Source organism: Lichenostomus cassidix, chromosome Z (genome assembly GCF_008360975.1).
Source record: "Lichenostomus cassidix isolate B80296 chromosome Z, HeHo_3.0, whole genome shotgun sequence".
Lineage (NCBI taxonomy): Eukaryota > Metazoa > Chordata > Aves > Passeriformes > Meliphagidae > Lichenostomus > Lichenostomus cassidix.
In genome coordinates, this window is record NC_139511.1 from 46,776,250 (window position 1) to 46,794,790 (window position 18,541).

At 38.1% G+C, this 18,541-nt stretch overlaps 1 long non-coding RNA gene across 1 annotated transcript; it reads left to right on the top strand.

Annotated features, from left to right (window-relative positions):
- Positions 1 to 3,256: 3,256 nt before the first annotated feature.
- On the top strand, positions 3,257 to 9,977 carry LOC146424805 (uncharacterized). The gene is made up of 3 exons (XR_014846903.1): positions 3,257 to 3,373; positions 3,892 to 3,998; positions 9,837 to 9,977. It is a non-coding gene; the product is annotated as an uncharacterized LOC146424805 (long non-coding RNA).
- Positions 9,978 to 18,541: the final 8,564 nt, after the last annotated feature.

The following is an 18,541-nucleotide window of genomic DNA, read 5'->3' on the forward strand; positions in this document are numbered from 1 at the left end:
TGGTTGTGGTGTTTTGTTCTGTTTATTTTTTTTTTCCTTTTTTTTCACAAAGAAAGAGACTGATAATCTAAGCACTGAGATGAAGAAAACTGGCAAGTAAAGTACAGAAGTAAGCAAAAAAGAACATCCTCACATTTCGCCAAGCAGTGCAGAAGGGGAAAGGGAAAGGAAAGGGGAAGGGAAAAATAATGGAAATATACCTAGCTGAGAGAAAAGACAGCCCATGTGCTGAGATACATACTTTTGCATGCAGAATTTTCCAAGCTGCTATAAATGAAAAGCTTGCAATAGAGGAGGGGGAGGGCATTGGGGGCAGTGGAATTGACAGCAATGAGCTTACTAAAATAGAACATTTGTATCTTGCCTGAGGAATACCATTCCATATTACAGTATATTTCAGTAGTTGGGATTGCCTGAAGCTTTCAATCAGTATATTTATTGTTTATGAGTTAGTGGACAAAGGACATATACCAGATACTGTCTTGATTGCAAAGGTCTAAAAGGAGAACTGCATTTCCAGCTACAAAAGCAGTTGATATCATACCTGTGTCAACGAAACCTTGCTTCTTATGTCATAACATTTCATGCATGTTTTTCTGAATGATGCCTAGTTATGATCCTTAGAATGATCCTTGGTCAACAGAAGTGAGAAGATATTTAAGTCAAGCTTGAGATCAAAATGATGGTCTAACATGTTCTTCTTCTTGCTTATGACACAATAAATAACAAGTTTGAAATTCAGAATTTGAATGCTTGCCAAAAAGAAGTAGCTATATTATTCAGAAGCAAGGGATGAACAGGCTGATTCAAACTGGTATCCTGTTTTGGCTCATCTGACAATGTCGAAAATGTATGCAGAGCCAAACAGTTTAGTCTAAATCTCATTTTATCAAGGAATAGCTTAAAAAACAAAGAGAAATTTCTAAATTCAAGATAAATGAATGTGGTTAATCTTAGGGCTGTTCAGTACCCGTAGATTACTATAGGCTGCTGTTACACACTATAATAGCTTGCTGAGCATTTGTTAACTCCAGCAGAGTATATGTGCAATTATTTCTAATGAACTCCCCAGCCCCTTAGGAAAAACTAAAAGTCCTTTTGAATTGGTTCTACCTGTTGGCTGCATTAAATTTGGAAACAAAAGCCATACGTTTTCAAATCTCCCCATACGACAGGGCTCAGAGCAAGATTGGCATGTTTATTTTCAGAAAACCTCCCAAAGCATTTTAGGCATGGCCAAACTAATACATCTCTCCTTGACAGCTGAAGAACTTTTATTTCCTTAGCTAGAGTGTAACAGATTGCTTGCAGTTTAAGTCTCGATGTTTAGGTTGCGCTGCAAAATCTGGCTGCCTGCTGGGGTTGTAAAGAGGTCCCATGCAGAGAGGGGAATTCTGGGAACATCTGCCCATATAAACTTTATGCAGCCAAAGAGTCAAGGGAAGGAACAGCAATTTGCGGAAGGTGAGAGAAAATAATTTTCCCTTACATATCGGCAGACTTTCTACAAATACACTAAACTTTAAAGAGTATTTCTGCACTTGAAATTCTTGAGGATTTAGCTGGCAGAACAATTAAATCAGAAAGATAGGGCTCCATCCAAATGGAGACACCATTTTTTTCATTTTCAGGACAACTTTTATTTATGTGTGCTTTCAGGTATGCTTTTTTTGACTTCCCTCTATATTGCAATGTAATTGGAAAAATATAGCTTCACATCAGAGGATTTCCAGTTTCATGGCAGATTTACATGAGATTGCCTTTATCTGGAAGATTCTTGATCACCAGTGAAAGTAACAGCTGGTGCACTCTGCTTCAGCTGTGTTTGGACATTGGGGAATGTCATGTTATCAAAATGTTTTAAGTGCACCTATCAAAGCTGACATAAACTGGAACCTGCGACATCAGCCAAGCAGACTGCAGGTTTATTGCATGGTTTCACATCACTCTGCAGAAACTAAACTGTGCACAGGAAGTGAATCTCAGAAATTATTCTAATGCTAAACTGACTTAACTTTCAACTTTCTTAGATAATTTAGCTCACTTTAGGTCCCAGCACTTCTTGCACTGTTTCTGTAATTTTAAATGTTTGCTGTTCCACACCCTGTGAATATCTTTCCAAGATTAGATTTTAAAAAATGGTAAGGCCTTAAACCACTTGTTTTACCAATATTTGATTCATGGTCATGAACTTAACTAAACACACTTTAGGAGTACAAGTGTTCTGTGTGTGTTAAAAGACTCTGTTTTACTGGATGTAAAACAGAGTCTTTTACTCTGTAAAAAAGAATACTTTTGTCAGTGGATAGCATTGAGACTATTGTGAAAACCTTTATGCGGTGTTAGATTAAGAACCATTATTGGCACAGGGTTGCAGACAATCAGAGAAGTTATTTTTGGTATTTGAATCAGGATTTTTTCTCATAAGCTCTTAATTATACACAGAGACTATGCTAGATGCATGAGGCATGCAGTATATCATCAGCTTCAATAATTTCCAGCTGCCTTAGCCAATGATGAGTTCAAACCATTTTTTTAATAATATCCATACTGACACTATTATTTCATGACACATTACTGTGTTCTGAAAGAATAAACAATACATATCACCAAATGGCCTACAATGTATAGGATGTGCACACACCAAGCATTCTTTTCATACTGGATTTTCAAAAGGCTTTACAATTCCCATTTTGGCATAAAATTAGGCCATAAATTGACTGGGAGCAACTCCCAGACTGATCTAGAGTTCTGCAGCCTGAATGTCTAGTTGCCAGTCACAAAGGCAAAAAGAATTTTAAGTGCAAATAGCTCATGTATGCAGGAATAGATTATAAGCACCAGCTAGAAAACAATGATTTCAAGGGAGTTAAATGTTGCAATGAGGATGTTGCTGTGCAGCTGCCAAATTATTCCCAAAGGAAAGAAGACATAGGTGAGCACTTCAGTAACTATATTTTCCAGTCTATGTCTTTTCATGAATGTCCATGGTTTACCCCTAGCACATCCCTCTTTAATCTCTGTTTTTAGAGTTAATAATGCACATTTGCAAAGAGGCTTGAACCTATGCAGGGTGAAAAGCAGCCTTAAGCCTAATGTTCTCACTTGAAGTTCGTACACAGTCTGGTGAAAGAATTGAAGTATCATGAATAAACTGAGAAGGCTGAATTTACTGCTGAGTGCCTTGTGACCTTTTCAAGTACCTAGAATAGTAATCATTTAGAACTTGTAAACAGACATCCCAGATGATGTTTGCTGTGAGTAACTCTAGTTCATCCTCCGCTACAGTACTCAGCAGGCGTCAAGAGCAAAACTCACATGGATATGGCAGAACTGTGTAATCTCATGCTAGCTAACAGTATGTTCACCCTTGGTAAGGCAAATAAAACAAGTTACTGTAAACCTTGCTGTCGATAGGAGAGATCTTTCAAAATAAGTTTTGTGAAATGTATCCTTTTAATGTTACTGCTGCTATTCAAGAGAGAACTAATTTTCTTTTTTTTTAAAGTAATTTTTAAAATCTCTGCTCTCTATTCTGATATTTTTGATAACACATGCTGGTGTTACTAAAAAATAATGGATTCTGATGTTTTTACATAAAAAAACAATGGTCTCTAGTGATGTTATACTCATTTTTCAGTTTATTCCCATTTACTTTACTGCTTTGGGGCAGCAATTCAAAGTCTCTGAGCTAATGGCAAGATGTGCATCAGTCTGCACATGGGAGATGGTGAGCAATTGCATTTGTATCACTTGCTATTTTTTGCTTTCTTTTTCTCTTCTTCCACATTCCCTTAGCTTATCAGACAACTTTTATGTTAACTCACAAGTTTTCTTCCATTCACTCATTCTCTTCTCTTCTGGCATCCTACATGAATGGGCATGGGGAAGGTGGGAGGAGTGAGGAAAAATCTGTGTGGTACTTAGCAGCCCACCAGGGTTAGCCTACAATACCAAGATAAAGCACTAAGAATTTTCAAAACAGAAAGTCTATGATGGTAAGTAAATAGAATTTGTCTGAAATGTGGGTGGGTTTTTTGTTTTACTGAATCCACTGTGTAGGAATGTGAACTATTCAGGTCTGGTGCTAAAAATCAGCTGCCTTTTCTCTTGAAAATAACTCAAGAGGGAGAAACCAAGCACACTGTTAAATGTCTTCACCAACAGGGTGATCAGTGATCAGGAAAGACTGACTCCCCAGGAATGTGGTCAAAGCACCAAGCCTGTCAGGGCTCAAGTTGCAACTGGACAACATTCATAATCTTAGGTTTAATGTTAGTTACATCTGCAAGGAGCAGGGAATTGGACTTGATGATCCTTTTGGGTCACTTCCAGCTTGTGATATCCTGTGATGCCATGAACAAGCAAATGGTTATATATAAGCATCAAAGTAGATTTTGTTGAGGGGACTACCAGCAGCACATCTCATGGCTCTTCACACTGTGAGCCATGCTATTTGTCAGTCCTCTTTAAGCATATCTAAAGAACAATGAGAAGAAGCATAGAAACTTTTCAACAGGCAGCATTTGATGTTAGTCTGCCCTCACTTTGGAGTGTGGCAAGCTTTCCTGTTTCAGCCAACACTTTCTTTCATTTAGCCCACTCAACTTACTAAGTGTTCCACACCAAATAGCTGAGCAGCTCTGCAATACGTATGCCAGAACTCACCATTCCTTTGCTGGTACAGAACTTAATAATGTGTTTCTTAGGTGGTGTTAATGACAAAACAGTCCCCGGGTTGTCCCTTTGTCTCATCCAATGACCAATAACCCCATCTGATTTACATCATTACCTGGAGCTGCTGAAATAGACTAAATTCAAAGATAAAAAGCCAGCTAGTCCATTAATTCACTTCACTAGGTTATTTTCTTACATTGGTTTACTGACCTCTAGAAGCAAAACACGACATATTTCCATGCTCTACAGGTAGCCTTTTAGTTCAAAGGAAGGTCCTCCTGAAGCCATTGAGCTGCCTCTGTTTTTGACAGGCACTCACCTTCTTCACCAAAGCTAACCTGATATATGGGCTTAAAGCCAAGCCCAGAGGCTGATTAAGGCAAGACCAAACATCTGGAACCATTTGTAGGTGGCTTCTGTTTTTGTACTTGAGTGTAAATTTGTTAAATATATTTTAGCATCTGATTAAAGGGGGGAAAAAAGATAAAAACCATAAAGAAATACCAGAAACTTTTAAAAAGTCTGACTTCTTAGACTGAGCTTTGAAATGTGAGCAAATCTTCACCTCTGAAATCATCATAGAAGTACAAAAGGCAGAATTCATTAGGGCACTGCAGGACACAGAAAATCAGATGTAACACGGAATGTCAAGGGTGAAACAAAAGCAGTTATTACTCTGGCTTCTCACAGTTGTAAACTGCAAGTGCATGCATTTTAAATGCCAAGCTCCATTACATTGTAAACCTACTCATATACCCCTGACACCACAGAGCTGTGCTATTAATAATATTGCTCTTTCTCAAGTCAGACCTAAACTTTTCAGTTTTGGAAAAATAAAATAATAGTTAAAATCCATACTCTCCATGTGTTTGTGCTAAATACAGGCAGTGGTACCTAGAAAGGAAAAATTATTCATTCCTTCTTCTACTAAGTGTGCCTTAATAGCATAACTAAGATCAACCTCCCCTAACATTTCTTGCCAGTTTGAGAACTCACTTTTTTCTTTCCACTGGTCATGCCAACAAAAATTAGTTCTGAAGATATAAAATTCACTGGAACTAGAAACCAGGGTTGCAGCTAGAACCTCATGGCAACGAACAGTGAGCAGACAAAAATTAGCTGGTAATATGCTGTCCATTTGTGTTACCTAAAAGGAGAAAGGGACATACTGTGAGCGCAAATTGATAGTCCAAGGACACAAAAGCAAAAGTTTTGAGATAAATGTTTAGCGAATTCTTGTTGAGGCCTCTACTTCATTTACTAGCCCATTCTGCCATCACTACATACCTCTTAAATTGCAAAGTAACTTAGTACCTTACCCTAAACCCCAACATGTTATGGTAAAAACAACACTATGACTGCAAGAAAAATTAAAAGAACCAAATTCAAGTGGGTGATTTGACTGCATGCATTTCTACACCCACTTGTCTCAGTATAATTTTTTACAGTTGTTGAGAGGTCAAAGAACCTTGGTGGATTGAGAAGTGAAGTAGTACATGGCAGTACATGGCAGATCCCAGAGGGCTGTGATCAGCAGCACAGGGTCTACTTGGAGGCCTGTCATTAGTGGTGTCCACCAGGGTTCAGTACTTGATCAGTATTGTTTAACTTGTTCATCAGTGACTTGATGAACAGGATAAAGGGGCAGATGCCTCCTCAGTGAGTTCATTGATGACACAAAGCTGGGAGGAGTGACCAATACCCCAGAGGGCTGTGCAGCCCTTCAGAAGGACCTCAACAGGTTGGATAGATGTTGGGCAGAGAGACGCTGACTGAGATTCAACACAGTCAAAAGTAGGGTCCTGCATGAGGGGAAGAAAACCCCAGGCACCAGCAGAGGCTGGGGCTGACCTGCAGGAAAGCAGCTCTGTTTATCTTGGTGGACAACAAGCTGTCCATGGGCCAGCAGTGTGCCCTGGTGACAAAGAAGGCCAATGGTGTCCTGGGGTTCATTAGGAAGAGCACTGACATCAGGTCAACGGAGGTGATCCTGCCCCTCTGCTGAGTCCTGGTGAGGCACATCTGGAGTGCTGTGCCCAGTTCTGGGCTCCTCAGGACAGGGGAGACATGGAGCTTCTGGAGAAGGTCCAGAGGAGGGTAGAAAAGATGAATAGGGGATGGGGGCATCTTCCTTATGATGAATGGCTGAGGGAGTCAGGCCTGTTCACAGAGTCACAGAATCACAGAATTAACTAGTTGGAAGAGACCTTTGAGATCATCAAGTCCAGCCTATGACCCAACATCACCTTGTCAAATAAACCATGGCACTAAATGCCATGTCCAATCTTTTTTAACTGCCTCCAGGGACAGTGACCCCACCACTTCCCTGGGCAGCACATTCCAGGGCCCAGTTACTCTTTCAGTGAAGAATTTTTTCTGAATGTCTAGCCTAAACTTCCCCTGGTGCCGCTTAACACTGTGTCCTCCTGTCCTGTCACTGGTTGCCTGAGAGAAGAGATTAACCCCCACCTGATTAAACCTTCTTTCAGGTAGTTGTAGAGAGCCTCAAGAAGCATCAAAAATACATTTAAAAGTATCTAAAGCACAGCATGTCAAGAGCCAAGCTCTTTTGGGTGGTGCTGATTGAGAGGGCAAGGGGCAAGATGCAGAAACTGAAGGCAGAGGAAGTTGCGCTTGAACATGAGGAAGAACTGCTTTACTGTGCAGGTGGCTGCACTGGAACAGATTGACCGGAGAGGTTGTGGAGTTTCCCTCACTGGGGACACTCAAGAACCATCTGGATGCAATTCTGTGCAATGTGCTGCAGGATGACCCTGCTTGAGCAGAAAGATGATTCACTCTGATCCCTTCCAAACTGACGCATTCTGTGATTCTGCGATTCTGCGAAACCCAGACCAAAAGATTCTGCAACCCATACAGCTACAAAAGCAGATTCAAATTCCATTTTTTTCTGCAGCATGCAGCCTGTTCAGTTCCCTAGGTCCCATAGATATTGTATTTACAAGGCAGATTATGTTTACACAATCCAGACTTTTTTGAAGGAAATTAACACTGTGAGACTATGGTTGTGATATGAGACTTATAATCTTATATCCATTATGAGTGTCTCGTGTGCTTAAACAACCATCAGAATTGTGCTGTATGGCTGCTTAGAGGTGCATTGGAGAAGCAATTTGGATTGTTAGAAAATTCAGATGAAATAGAATGAATCTGTAATCCACATTTGAACAGTAAAGTGACAGTGACTTAAAAGGAAAAACAAAAAAATTCAGTTGGCTGCAGTTTTTCTTCCTACTTCTTTTTTGAATAATTGTGTGGCAGGGTTTCTGTACCCTAATCTGTTTATAGAAATATTTTCTTCCTACTTCTTTTTTGAATAGTTGTGTGGCAGGGTTTCTATACCCTATTCTATTGAGTATGCATTGCACATCAAAATAAATAATTCCCCCATATCCTTGTACTCCAAAATATGCAGTTAATTAAACTAATTTGTCAGTTTTTGTAATTTGGAAACTCTTCCTGTCATCCTCTCCAATCACTACTTATTTAAATTTCATCCTTGGCCAGTTTCATGATAATGTTTATCTGCTCCAGAGGATTGGAAATGAGAGTAATACACTGCCATACCATTTAATTTCTTTCTTAAAGCTGGAAAAAGCAAAGCATCAACTGGCCAGTTAGATAACACAATGTCCCATGTAGGTTATTTGCTTATGGGGCTAATTTAATTCCTGAGCTGCTTGTTTAATGGTTCTGAGTGGGCTTCCCTACAGTTAAGAATGAACTGTGCATAAAGTTTCTACAAAAAATTGAATGACAATTTTCTCACATCAGAGCAGGTTATATATTACTGCAAGATACATTTAACATATTTCATTAACTGAATAGAATAATAATTCTCTACTACTTGTATACACATTTTTAATACCATTTGTCTTGCAGAATAAAGACAGTAAAAAAGGGAATATCAAAGACATATCTTAGAAACATACTTCTTTTTTTCCCAGATATCTTGCTTCAGCTTTAGTTCTGATTTCTCTTTTAACTGCTTCTGAAAAGTCTAGCAAAGAATTATTACAAGTTATCTAGGTCAAATAAAGAATTTTTTACGTTTACTTTCATGCTCAGTGTGCTTTATAAACATCTAGTTAATTCCAAAATCACTTTTGTGAGATGCATAGCTTGTGCTTCTGGTTTTGCTACCCTAGGAAATTGAAGGGTCATACACAAAAGAGTATTTTTACAGCTCTTTCTGCTAATAGAAAGTTCCAAACTCCCAGATCTGTGAAAATCCAATGGGGCATTTGCCTGTAGATGAGTAAAGATGTTTGCATGTATTCTGTGTCTGCCTTGGGGAGCACCCTGCTCAGTCAGAACACTATACAAGGTAAAACAAGTCCATAGCCCAGCATTTTATCATGCTGCTTTTTTAGGTGTCATGTTCCCTACTCTTTACCAGCTATATCTTCAATCAGATGGAAAACATTAAGATGTTGTTCCCGTCTCCTGATAGAATTTAAGCTTACCAACTTTGCTAACAACAGCAGAGGCATGTGCCAAGTATTTCCAGTTGCCTTCATTTGTGTTTTTACTTTTATTGCCTGCTTAGCAGAGCAAAGAAAGAAAACTAAGCTCAAGAGAAAAGATTAGCAAGAAAGGCACACACATGCAGCAAAAAACTCTGCTGTTTATGATAGGGCAGAAAACTGGAAAGACAGTGAAATATGAAGAATTTCACAGACTTAATAGCAGTAGCTACTGATCAACAACACTAATTCTGCCATAGAATTAGAAAATCTGAATTCCCTCATCTCTGATATTAGAAGTATTGTTTCTTTCTATTTTTTTTTTTTTTTGCCTAGTATGCAATGGCTTTAGGTCATTGTTGCCCCTTTGCCTGTAAGAACCTTTATTTTACTTTTTGTAACCTTTTCAGTTTCCTCTTTCCCTTGAAAAGTTTGACTGAGATGTCAAAGAACCAAAAGCAACAAAACTTCAGTTTGAGTATTTAACCTACTTCCTCTCCTGGCATTCATGTGAGGATTTCAGTCTTAACCTCAGTTTCACCCAGCAACTCTATGGAAATAAGCAACAGAAAGCACCATTTTAATAAGAGTCATTTTGCCTTATTGTCACAGAGAGCACTTTTCCTCAGACTTAAACTAAATCTCAGTTAAAATGATGTTTTTCTTTTCAAGATTCATGTGGACACCGTTGCAACCAACCTTCTGGAATTCATTTGCTGCTGTCCTGGTAAATACTAGCATATTAGTATTTGTGTTTTGTGTGTGCCTTCCACTCCTCCAAACCATCTGATGAGGTGTCATCTCTCCATTTGAATGCAGGAGGGCATCCAGGACTTATTATTGACATTATGTAGTAGGAAACGCACAAATGGTCCTTAGAGTATTGAGATCCTGATGAAGTAACTCAGTCATTAACAGGTGACTGAGGATGGATGGGATGGAACTGATCTCCTTCACAGGATTTGTATGCTGCTGTGTTTTGCATTTGTGACTAAACCTGTGTTGATAACACACCAGGATGTTCTCTGCTGCTGAAAGGTGTTTGTATGGCATTGAGCTTTTCCGTTTTTTCCAATCTCTCTCCTCCAGTGAACAGTCAAGAGGATGGGAGGGGAAACAGCCAGAAGACTTGACCCAAATTAAGCTAAAGGATGCTCTGTACCATATGATATCATGGTCAGCAATAAAAGCCAGGAAAAAGGAGGAGGAACTATATACACTCATGGCTGTGGCAAGTGCTTTAGTAAGCAACGTTTACAGCACTCTGAGACCCCACTTTCCAGTAACAGGAAAAACAGCTCCCTGCCTGAAGAAAAAATTCCCCCCTGAAGAAAAAGATCCCAATTTTGCTTTGCTCCCATGTTCAGCTTTCCTTGACCTATCAAACTGACTTTCTCATGAACTACAATCCTTCTTGCTTTTTCTTTTTGTATTCTTTCTTCTATTCCACCAGGATGAGGGAAGTGTCTGTGTGGTTCTTACCTACCAAACAGGGACAACCCATTACTAGATCAGAAAACTTCCAGATGGCTGTAATCAATGTCACATTACCTGGCAAATTGTGTGTTACATTACTATTTTGCCAGTGAGATTTGCAATATTTCATAACCTGTTACCTTCTGTCAAACAGCCTTTCATGATATTTCGTTGACACTGACCTGTCTCACAGCTATAGGTGACAGAGTTTAGAGATATCAGGCAAGAGAAAGCAGATATTGCTTACTTTTCTTCTAACATTACACAGCAGCTTTCAGTGTAAACACATGACCTTAACACTTTGCAACACTAACTATCAAATGGTAATGGTTAAGGTAGTGGTTTCCTCATGGAAATCCTAAGCTTCTTAGCTTCATACTTGGATTCTCAAAATTCCTGAAATTATTGTTAGAAACTGGCAGGGTATTGACCAAGACAAACCTTAATATTTGGCCTCTCCTAGTGCAAGAATTTGACTGGCTGTCATGCAGAAAAAAATTGAAAATATTGAGTTTATCACCAATTATGAAATGAATGTGTCAGCTAATGAAGTCAGCTTTTTGGCTATCAGATATTTCCAGAGCCTTCTGATGATTTTGATACTATGAAACAGAGACAGATATGAGATTTTTCATTTTATATGCAGATGTGCATATAAATATATATATTGTCTCTCTGGTGTACTAAGCTTTTTCAGTGATTTCATCCTAACCTGAAAAATATGAATTGTACACAGTTTCATAACTCTGTGTTTTAAAAATCAAATCCCATTTTACTAAGGAGTCATCTAAATAATAGCACAGGATTTATTTCTACTCAGAGTAAATAGAATAGGGACTTAAGAAGAGTAAATTTGAATTAGTAGTTAACAACAATACAATATTTTATTTTCTTCTTAGCTTATCACAATCTCAAAAGCTCTCTATTTTCTTCACTTTATAGAGGAAATTTATGCATCTGTAATTTGAGTAAACTATCATCTAATTAAATAATTTAGATTGAATATGCTAATGTAAAGGATCATAACAAAAGAATAATTACAAAGGGACTTCAAGAGGATAATTGCAAATGAAGAATGTTGGATCCAAATAAAATCCTTATGTTCTTTAATTACTGAAAACCCATCTAAACAAAGAATTGAGAATATCTTATTTAAACATTGTGTACAATGAATGTTTCTTCAGACCCTTGAAAAATATTAATATGATCATGTATTTGTTGGCTATCACCTAACAATTTTCAAAGCCTGTGAGCTCTGGGAATAAAAAAAAAAAACAGAACTCTTCATCAATGTCCATGTTCCACAGGTTTGCAGGTAGTCTCAACACTGTGCCTCATCCCAGTGGTAAGGCAGCTCATGCCTTCATCAGCATCCTATCCCTGAAGATGTCAGAGAGGGAGTTCCACTTACTCAAACTGGCTTCTGATTCAAGCTGCTTTGGAAGAAGAAACAAAACCAAAACCATTTAGTTCAGCAAACAGCTGCACACACATGCACAGAGTACTGCACTGCAAACAGGCATAACAGCAGGCTCTGTGCCTTTTATATCCCCTTTTCTACAATTAGTGGGTTTGAATAGCTCTCATATTTTGCCTCAAATATCTACTTTCTCATGCAGTGAACTGTTTGTAATGCTGGTATGTGGAAAGATTGCTGCTTGGTTTTCCTTTATACTAAAAAAAATAGATTTTGGGGTGCTTCCACAGGTTAGCTGAATATTTTAAAATATTTTCACTGTCCAATCTACCTGTAATTTTGTCAGTATCAATAGCAGGTCTTCAGAATATTATCATTCAGCCTTTGGTCAAGAGACAAGGTTTTTCAAGGTCATGTTTTTTAATCACACTAGTAAGTTGTGCCCCTTATCAGCAGTTAATTCAGTATCTGTATTATATGCATTGCATCCCTATAACAGCCTCGGATTCCATTTACATAAGCAGCCTCTGCAAATTTTACTTAAAATGATAAAACAAGCAGATATGGGGAGAAGATGCAGTTCATAACCAAACCATGTCCTTGATTTGTACATGGTTTTTATAACATGGCACAAATATTTAAGAAGCATTCAACTATTAGAAGCACTCAAGTATTAGAAGCATTCAGTTTCATCTTAAGAAGCTGAGGAAGCAGTTTCTTCATTTCTACAAGAAACATGGGAAAATAATATGTGATGTCTATTTGTCCAAAGGAAAAAATACAAAAGAAACTTTTAAGTTTCAGTTTTATCCATTTATTAGATAGAAATTATTCATTAGAAAAAAAGTAAAAAATACATAAAATATTGCCTTTTTTAAAAAACCATTAAGATCATCCAGAAGCACAGCTGGACTGCAGGTATATTTCTGAGCAATTTCAGCATAAAAGAAAAGCATTGTTCTAAGAAAAAAACCTGGAAAACATCTGTTCATCACAGCATCAGAATATTCAGCCAAATACTCAGAGGTTACAAAGCACCCAGGCTGAGGATAACAAGAAGTGAAAGAGTCTAGACACAGATAATCTTAGACTGTGAAAGAAACTGAAAATCATTTTGAAAAGCTAAAGATATGACTACAGCAGTCTGTTCTCTATCCAGGTATGATTTGGGGATATAAAGTAAGCCTTTTCTGACAGAGAGAAACTAAAATAACTGTGTATGTAAATAGGAGAACTTTGCATAATTGTGCAAGATCTATTACATTGCCAGGGAAAAGATCTTGATTAAGGCCAGTTTTGGTTTATCATTTCTTTTGGTGTTTCCTTACTTGCATATTATTTCCAATTAATATGTTTCAAGTTTAAGGTGTAGAGTTGGTTGTAGTTTCTGCAAGAACACTGTTGAAAGCTAGTAAAATTTGTGTAGCCATAAGGGAAACCATCAAAGAAATAATGGCTCTGAGTTGACTACTAAGTAGAGAATTCAGCCTGCTGAACTTGGGGTTTATGGGACAAGCCCTTTGTATTGCTGTTGAAATAATTTAGTAGAGACAGACTGAACAGATTTCTAGGCTTCTCTAGAAGTATTTAAGTGAGAAAATACAATGTGCAGGTGCAATAAATATCTGAATTTCCTGGGCTTGGACCAGAAAGAGAAGTATACATTGCACTGAAAATTGTACTTGTGAAAAAACAAGAGATGAGAATTTATATAACGTTTAGTATATGTGTATACAACAACAAACTCACTGCAGCTGGGCTGCCTTCCTGAAAAAGAGGCATAAAATTAGGGAAAACAATAGAAATTTGCAAACCTACCTATAACCTAACAGCAGAAAAAGAAGGTAGCGAAATAGGAAATTAGTTTTACAGTTACTTCTCACCTATCATAACTTGTAGGAACTGAGATAAAAGAGAAATAGAACCTACCACCTATGATTGAGGAGAAGGCCTGCAACTTGAGAAATAAGCAATCTCACTCAGCTACCCTAAAATTCTCTGGTTTTATTTTAACTTATTTACCTCAGTTTGATAGTAAATAGATACAATACTTCCCCCTACAGAGATTATTTTTGCCCTTAACAAATGCAGGATTATTAAAAACTGAGCCAATTTCTAAGGCAATTGGGCTGTGATATGATCCTGTGTGATCTGGTGAACAAAGGCTCAGGATGACTCAATGCACCTTCATTGATGGCACCATACTGTTTTCACCTGCCCAATTATCTAAAACTCAGGGGGGAAGAACTGCCACTCCCTAATTGGTTGAATTTATGACAACTTTTCTTCCCTTTGAGGAAAGTTGTCCTCTGAGACAGTGACTGAAATAGCTCTTTAGGAACAGAAGCAGCACAACCCAAAAGAGCCATGTATCAGTCTAATTTTGCAAACCCTGTGTACAGTATGTGTTCTTAATAGATTAGACAAATCTTTCTATGAGTTTCAATAACTTACTAAAAAAAGGATTTTCAGGCTTTGGTAGACTGCTGGCAATTTTGCTGCCAACCTATTCTCTATTCCTGCAAACTGCTGCTTCAAGAATCTAGCTTGCCCCAGCTGCCACAGCTGTTCCTACAAAGTTCTGTTAACACTTTGTGAACGAGGTTTTCTGCTGTGGTTTTCACAGGAAATTCCACAGAATTTGTCTCTGAAATGTCAGGAGAAGGATGAGAGTCCTTTCTAGCAAACCCAGGAAGTAGTCAATGCTGCAATTACTAGGATGAGAAGCACAGAGTCTGGTTAAACTGTGTTCTCTTTGAACCCAATGACTTCTGCCAAAGTTCACTCTGATCATTGGCACATAAACAAGCTATAAAATTAAGGTGATATTCTGAGACATGAGCCAAGAGAGTACAGCTGCATAACGAACAAGTAGTGACACATGTAGTGCTTCAGTTGACTGAAACAGACAAGTTTTTCAGAGCTTCATACAAGCAGATTGTTAAACAGGCTTTTTTCAGCCTGTTTCAGAAGCAAATAAATTAGAATCTAAGGAGAGATGACCCTCTACAAGCTAGCCCAAGCCCATTCATTTACCAACAGAGGTTACCTACTTTGTCTTGCAAAGCAGATCCTGACTTTTTAATAGCACAAACATGATCTTCAAATGTGCAGTGGTTATGATTCTCAAGAAAATGTAGGTAATTCCTTGAAAACAAAGAAACTTAACATCATTTATACTACTATTATGGCTAACAATTACTCAGTTCACCACAATTGGATAAGTGTTTTCACCCAATCAAGCCTCGTCTGAAACCATTTAGGTGTTAACCTGAATTCCAAGGGGAAAAAAGGATTCCATGGAAAAGAAGATGATGATGCACAGACACCAAAACCTTTCCTTCAAGAAATCCAGGTGAGATAAATTTGTAGTGACTCAAAACATATACTTATCTATATATATAAAAATACACTATATTGACTCCTGCATAAAGAGTATACTGCCTATCAGCAGCACTCTGTGTACCAGTTTCTGGGCAGAGACTCCACTTCTACATTTCTTCCCCTTTCACAACCTTATAAAAACCAAATAAAAAATAAACTAAATTATTTGGAATACATTCTGCTTTCCTGAAAAATAAAATTTAATATAACGAAAGATCGAATTTTGGTCTTAAAACAAGCTGTTTTGTAGGAAAGGGATATGGAATATTTAGGTAGTTTGCTTTTCAAACAATATGGCAACAATTTTATAATTGTTGACTGCTTTGTAAAATAATGAATTTTGAAATCATTTTGAATACCTGCGGGAATATTGAAATTATTTATATACTCTGACAATGTTTGCTGCGCAACATTTGTTCCATTGTTTTATTTAAATGTCTATACACTGACAGTGGACAATGTGTAATTTTTTGGTCTTTGCATTTGCTGAAATTTCAATGCAAGAACACCAAAGATACACCAAAGATATCTAAGCTAGCATAGTAAAACTGTGAGTTTATGGCATGCCAAAATCACAGGCGTTTTGTATTTGTAGGTGTTCTGTTAGTAACAGCTGAAGTCAAATTACAAGTTCCACTAGACATAATTACATTATACTTAACTATAAGTCGTTGCACCACAATAAAGATTTTTATAGTTTTGCTTTTGAATATGTACAGAATGTATTAAACTGAGGAGCTTGATATGCCAGGGTACAGCTACAGTAGTTTGAGAAAATGTGGTGACCACATGCCCAAATACACAAGTTATCTTCTAAACTTACAGCAAAAGGCATTCAGGATAAATTTTGCAAACCAAGCTGTGGTCATCGGTATTACCAAGCAGCTTTGCCAGATGCATTTGGTGGGAGGGAGCTATAAGTGCTATGAATTTGTTTTGCAGACATGTCCAGAAACTAGGATTTGCTTGATTCCCAGAAAAGACTGACTACTTAAACCTGCTGTCATTCAAATGCTCCCATCTTTTCACGTCTGATGCATAGTCAAATTGCATATAGGTTGGCAAACTAGGGCTTATGTCAGGTACTAAAAAATTTTGCATGTAATATAAAATGGGTATGTACAGAATACCCTGTTTGTCCTCTGCTGAGATACACAAACATGCCTTGGAATATTTTTACAGACTGTGGTTTTCTAAAGCAAATTTGTCCCTTTTCCAAGGTCCAGTGCTCCTCAAACCACATCTAAATTTTCCTTCTTGGTGCTACCATTTAGTCCCATCCTGTGTTGTACTGCATCTCCCTAGTCCTCAAGCTAACAACATCTTCTGACAAGACTGAGTAGTTTCATTTCATCATGGCAGTTTCTGTTTTGCTCAGCCTGCTGTGAAGATTATGAAACAAATTGCCAACTCTAGCTAAACTGGCCTTCCAAACAAAAAAAAAAAAAAAAAAAAAAATTCATCTGGTATCTGGTTCTGCTCTTACTGACAACCAGTGAAATAAGCACCTTCCTGTAAGAATTGACTCCGTGGGGTTTAGTTACGGGGGTAAAAATAGGGACAAGAGATCTCTAAAGATGAGTTTTAGAACATGAAGGTTTATTGCGAAATAGAGTGGGGGTGAGAGGCCTGCTGAGTCGCAAGACGCGACTCCAAGCAGCCAGCAGAAAGGGGAGAGAGAGAGAGAGAGAGAAGAAAGAAGAGAGCCAAAAAAGAGCGATTTGCCATTTACAATACAATAAATTGTCTTCTCTGTTGAATATTCAACTCTTCTTTAACCAATCTAAGACAAACTACAAGTCCTACAGCATTTACATACAGCCTATAAGAATCATCACATTACCATACAGGGTCATGTTTCTGACCCTTGGACTTGCCTGGGCAGAGGGCATTGTTCTATCAAGAGGGGGATTACCTGCCTTGGTCATACCATTGTTCTCTCAGTTACTCTACAACTCGAATCTTGTTTTCATTTCAACCTCGCTCACATTTTCCATATTCTCATCATCTTTTGCAAGGCTATCATATCTGTAAGGCCTTCCTATTTCATCTTCCCTAACACCTTCTCTGGATGGGATTTTGTCTGCTTTTTCATTCAATAGTTTTTCTTTCAGGGTGTCCAGCTGCAATGGGAGCATGGCTCCTACAGCTTCTCTGAAGACAGTCCTGCCACCCTTCATTATCACATACACTCCCACACAAGACTCAAAAATACGTAGCTTGCCCCCAGTTTTGTCTTTTGGGCAGCAAAGGCCATTAACACTAATAGCAAGGTGAAAATCACATAATCTATGAAACCAGAACTCAAACCCTTGTCACTCTTTAAGCAAAGAGTGTTTATAGGAAGGAGTTAAATTAACTTCGATAATGTTCACTGAGTCAGATCTGAGAAGCCTCCTGCTACTGAAGGGTGGATCTGAGTGCTGATGGGGGAGGCTCCTGACTGAGCAGGCAATAGAATAGAGTTTGTACCTCCTGTTCTGTTGCAGGGATCCACAGTCTGCTCCGACTCGGATCAGCTGTTGTTTTGTAATTTCTTTGGGCCACCTGCTGACAGTACTAATTCTGTAGATAGCAAAGAACTCAGAGGATACACGGGGCACAAATACTCTACTTTAGTTGAAGTAGGAAAGTATCAGACACTAATACAATTCCTAAAGTTGTACTTTGCATGTGCTATTCTTTCCTAGGCATTAAGTACAATAAATGCAGAGTTTACAAACCATCAAGTTTAATGTACTAAAAAACAATTAGTAAATATGATCCTCCAGAGAAGTTTCCCTCCATGTCCTCTCCTTTCAAATATTCCTTAAGCTTAGGAGCAAAACTGAGAATCTCTCACCTCATGCTATTACTTTCTTAGTAATGTGAGGATGGTTGGTAATAACACTGGAGGAAATCTTTCTCCCAGACTAGCACTGCAGAAGTGCCTATCTGCAATGCAGATGCCTGCTGCTTTCAGTACGTGACATCCACAAACGTCAATAATCTCAGAACAGGAAAGGGGGAAAAAATGGGAAAAAAATCCTTCATCAATTAAGTGCTGCTAATCTACCCATGGATCTTACCTGTTTTCAGAAGTTTAGCCATCTGATCAGAT